Source organism: Physeter macrocephalus, chromosome 8 (assembly GCF_002837175.3).
Source record: "Physeter macrocephalus isolate SW-GA chromosome 8, ASM283717v5, whole genome shotgun sequence".
NCBI classification, from domain to species: domain Eukaryota; kingdom Metazoa; phylum Chordata; class Mammalia; order Artiodactyla; family Physeteridae; genus Physeter; species Physeter macrocephalus.
In genome coordinates, this window is record NC_041221.1 from 118,140,269 (window position 1) to 118,145,858 (window position 5,590).

At 36.6% G+C, this 5,590-nt stretch overlaps 1 pseudogene; it reads left to right on the plus strand.

The window, feature by feature from the left end:
* Positions 1–312: 312 nt before the first annotated feature.
* Positions 313–1,492, plus strand: LOC102994551 (nucleophosmin-like; annotated as a pseudogene).
* The last annotated feature ends 4,098 nt before the right edge of the window (positions 1,493–5,590 follow it).

Here is a 5,590-nt window from a genome sequence, read left to right on the forward strand (position 1 = left end):
AGTTTGAACTGACTCTCAGTCAGCACTGCCTCTAGAACACAAATTCTACCCTGGGTTGAAATGGAGTCTTCACAATGATCTCAAAAGTCACACTCAGTGTCTCAGGGGTTAATGACAGCTCTTGCCGTGATAAAATAGTCAAAGCTTTTTCATTTGTCTTTTGTATTCTTAAGGGGTTAACACACAGATCAGGACTTAATTTAGTACAAATCTTTTGCACTTGCATCTGTCTGCCTGTCTAATTAACTCTACGTAATAAACAGCTCCTCGCCCTGGTGTGATTCCATCCTGCACAACTGTTCCCTGGAACAGTAGTCTTTTATCTCCGTCCACCTTCTCTCCCACCTAAGTGCGTGCCACCAACCCATGGAAGATTCGATGGACATGGACATGAGCCCCCTGAGGCCCCAGAACTATGTTTTCAGTTGTGAATTAAATGCTGACAAAGATTATCACTTTAAGGTGGATAATGATGAAAGTGAGCACCAGTTATCTTTAAGAATGGTCAGTTTAGGGGCTGGTGCAAAGGATGAATTGAACATTGTTGAAGCAGAAGCGATGAATTATGAAGGCGGTCCAATTAAAGTAACACTAGCAACTTTGAAAATGTGCAGCCAATTTTTTCCCTTGGGGGCTTTGAAATAACATCACCTGTGGTCTTATGGTTGAAGAATGGTTCAGAGCCTGTGAATATTAGTGGACAGCACTTAGTAGCTATGGAGGAAGATGCAGAATCAGAAGATGAAGAGGAAGAGGATGTGAAACTCCTAAGTATATCTGGAAAGCGTTCTGCCCCTGGAAGTGGTAGAAAGTTTCCACAGAAAAAAGTAAAACTTGCTGCTGATTAAGATGAAGATGAAGATGATGATGATGATGATGACTTTGATGATAAGGAGCTGAAGAAAAAGCTACAGTAAAGAAATCTGTACGAGATACTACAGCCAAAAATGCGCAAAAAACAAACCAGAATGGAAAAGACTCAAAACCATCAACACCAAGATCAAAAGGTCAAGAATCCTTCAAAAAAAACAGGAAAAAATTCCTAAAACACCAAAAGGACTGAGCTCTGTAGAAGACATTAAAGCAAAAATGCAAGCAAGTATAGAAAAAGGTGGTTCCCTTCCCAAAGTGGAAGACAAATTCATCAATTATGTGAAGAATTGTTTCCGGATGACTGACCAGGAGGCTGTTCAAGATCTCTGGCAGTGGAGGAAGTCTCTTTAAGAAAATAGTTTAAACAGTTTGTTAAAATTTTCCGTCTTATTTCATTTCTGTAACAGTTGATATCTGGCTGTCCTTTTTATAATGCGGGGTGAGAACTTTCCCTACCATGTCTGATAAATGTTGTCCAGGTTCCATTGCCAAGAATGTGTTGTCCAAAATACCTGTTTAGTTTTTAAAGATGGAACTCCACCCTTTGCTTGGTTTTAAGTATGTATGGAATGTTATGATAGGACATAGTAGTAGTGGTGGTCAGACAAATGGAAATAGTGTGGAGGCAAAAATATACATGTGAAATAAACTCAGTATTTTAATACAGTAAAAAAAAAAAAAACAAAACAGCTCCTCACCCTGAAACACTGATAGGTTTTGATTTAAAGAAAATTTTATGTATTGCCTTTTTCTTTAAGAAATGCATTCTGTAGAAACTTGCTTATGAACTATTTTGAACAGACAATTAGAGAAAATACTTCAAATCCTCTGTGTCTAGCACCTAGATTTAATAAATGAAACTTTCCTTACTCTTTGAATCTAGGAGTAAATGATTCTTATGTGGTTTTGACTTCTCAGCTCATCCAGATTGCCAGCCTCTGAGAATTTGGTGAAAGCTATGGATTGCCTCTCAGAAAGATTTGCACATATATAACATTTTATATCCAGCGTTAGAGGATTTATGGACTTTTACAAAGTCTAAGTTAAAAACTCCTGCTATAAAGAGCCAGTCTGGATAATCCATTGTGAATAGACTTTGGGATGTCCATTGACACAGATAGTTAAAATTTGGGTGAATCCAAAATAACATAAGACCGCTGGGCTGTTTAGATTCAAACTTAGGGTTTTTTAATAAGTGGAGTAATTTTAAAAGAAGTTTTAAAGTTAGTTATTGATCCTGAAGTCAAACTGGAAAGTTTTTTCAAGTGGTATGAAAAACTGTCCTATATATATAGACCTACACAAACATTCATACACAGCAGGCATGTGGTGGGGCTGTTGTGTGTGTGTTATGTCAGGTTATCCTTTGATGGAATATGGAGAATGCAAGGGAGAAGACAAGTTGCTAGACATGGCATTTCTTTCACCATGCTCAGCTTAGGTAAGCCCTTGTGGTTTCTATACTAAGCCATTGTGGTAAACACAGAGAAGAAAAAAAATAGGTACCATTTTTTATGAAAACTTTCAAGTATTTTTTTCAATATTTTATAGTAAAATGTTCTATCCCCAAAAATGCTTGATGAACTTTTTGTTGAATTTCCTTTCCCAACCTCACTTATTATGTATATATATTATGTATAATATATATGCTACAAAATGAAAGCCAGATAAAAGCAGGAAGGAATATACTCAAATTATCTTTATAGGTGAGTTGTTAACCAAGATGCATTTTTACCATCTTAATAGCTGAACATAGTCTCAAGTGCTTTTGATACATAAAATGATTCCAGATGCATCAGAAACTCCTTCTGTAGGTGTATAACTGGGAATTCTCCAAAATTCCTTCTATGTAGAACATGATGCCTATTAAAGGATAAATAATAAATATGTGCAAATTTGAAGCTTATGTAGACATTATAAAAAACTAAATGGTATTTTCAACATTATTTAGGATGTTGACAAATAAGATTTTTTTCAGGGTAATATATTTTAATCACTGAAATTGTTTAGGATTAATGGTACATGGTGATAATTAAAAACAGACCAAATTGTAGTTAATTTTTCATAATTTTTCTGCAGATAACACATCCTACGATTGTCTTTTCTAACTACCCTGTCCTTACTATACCACTAGTTTGGGTACCAGGCATTGTATTAGCCAACAGGGCTGTTAGGCAATATACCTCACTTCTAGCTCTGTACTTATAAGGAGATTACTCCCATCAGTTAAATATTATAGGTCTCAATTCTCACATCTGTGACTTAGAGTCAGATTACACAGTTCCTAAAATATTGTCTCTAAAATGCAACAATTTAGCATTTAGCAGTAAGAATTATAAGAATTGTTGCAATGTGTGTGCATTTACGGAGTCCATAAGCAGAGCACAGATATGGGAAGCATAAGCCCCCTTAAGTTCTAATCACTGTGCTGCCTCACAACATTTAAGCAGGTCCTTTAACCTTTTATTTTACATCAACCTCATTTTTGTCTGTGAAATGAGAGAGTTGAGCCAGATGACTCTAATGTTTCTATCTTGTCTGAGTGTTGTTTATTTCTGTATCTTTATGCAAATTCTTCAAAATATTAATCATACTGTTCATTGTATACAGATACATTCATTTGCTTAGTTGTTATGTAGATAATAAAGAATGACACTTTTGTGATAACTAGTGTAGATGAAGAAATTGAAGTTTAAAGAGATGAAGTATCCTTCCTGCTTCATAAATGAAAAATCTACATTTATTATAATAGTGTTAAACGTCACTAGAATTGATTATCTTGTCTATTTGGACACAGGTTATAGAACTGAATTATCTAAAATAAACTTTTTTTTTTTTTTTTACATTATGTTTATAAATAGTTGTGTTTCGGTCACATAACGATAGCATTTGGGGGCTGCTGTAACAAAAATACCACACATTGGGTGGCCTTAAAAAACACTTTTATTTCTCACAGTACTGGAAGCTGGAAATCCAAGATGGAAATGCCAGCAGATCTGGTGTTGGGTGAGGGCCCCCTTCCTGCCTAGCATACAGCTCCCTTCTAGTTGTCTCCTCCCAGGGCTGGGAGAGCAAGTTCTAGTCTCTTTTTCCTCTTCTTAGAGGACACTAATCCCATCATGGGGTTTCAGCCTCATGACCTCATCTAAACCTAATTACCTCCTAAAGTCCCCCACCTCCTAATATGCCATTGGGGGTTAGAGTTTCAACATATGAATTTTGGAGAGACACAAGCATGCAATCCATAACCAGTTTCAACTAACTAGTACTCTTTTCCTAAACTTGTTTTGGTTTGACTTCTCTCTAAGGCTTCAGCCCAAACTTACATACCATCTTCATGATTTGACAACTGCCAATCTTACCAGAGTTAAGGCTAGCCAGTCCTCATTCTGCAAATGTCTCCCCACATCCTATGCTCAAGTCTTATTTACGAAGTCCTGGCTGTCTTTGATCTCCTTGTCTTAGTCAGCTCAGGCTGTCATAACAAAATACCACAAACTGTGTATCTTAAAGAAGAAAAATTTATTTTCTCACAGTTCGGGAGGCTGGAGGTCTGACGTCTAGGTGCTGGCATGTTAGGTTTCTGCTGAGGCTTCTTTCCTGGGCTTGCGGACATGCATTCTCTCTGTGTCCTCACATGGTCTTTTCTCTGTGCACATGCGCCTGGTGTCTCTTCATATTTTTATAAGGACACCACTCCTATTATATTTGTGTTCCACCTTTATGACCTCATTTAACCTTAATTACATCCTTAAAAGGCCTTATCTCCAACTACAGTCACATTTGAGGTTAGAACTGAACCTATAAATTTTGGAGAGGGGCACAATTTAATCCAAAGACTCTTTAAGCTGTCTGATGTCTCATGGAACTTGAACCTATCCTATGTGTTCCCATCTCTGACTGTATCTCTCTGATCCACATTTGTCTGTTTATTGTCTTTCTACTTCACTGGGCTGTGAGCTTTTAAAAAGCTAAGAGTGCATCATTTTTAAGTCTAAAACTCTAGGACAGTGATTGCATGTAGATTTATTAAGCAGTACATAAAAGCTTTTCTAATTAGTTGATTAATAAAATAGTTTTATTTCGTATAACGTTTTTAGGAAGGGTAGAAAAGTGTGCTGCATGTCTTTATCCTAGATACAAGCAATTGAGATTGTGCCTTCTTCAGATCCTCTATTTTAAAGAGTATCTATGAAGAGGTTAAGGCACAATAAGTACTTGAAAACACTTGTGGAATAGAAGCGAGAGAAGTCTCTAAAACAACATTTTAGAAAAATGACTACATCAAAGAGAACTGCAATATATGAATTAAGTTGGCCTGAAACAGAGACGAGGGGATAATTTGTTTCTAAGGTGGCGTGACCACAGAATGTTCTTGATAACAGGTGTGTTCAGACTATGAAGCCTGGATGAACAACAGCCACCAGGGGGATGTGTGATGTGAGAGGAATAAAATATACAGGAGACTCTTTTAGGAAGAAAGCAGAGATGGAATGATTCCACTGGTGTTTTATTTCCTCAAGCAATTTCTTGATACTGCAGGACACTTTTCTGAATGACTTGCTTGCCTCAGCCTTTTTTAGTTTAGGACCAAAACTTTTGCCTCCAGATTTTGTGAATCCAGTCTGCTGATCCATTCCATGACATTCAACTTAACACCCTAAAGAATTTAGATCCTGAGGCTTCTAAAAGGAAAAACAACTTGTGGTTATAAATA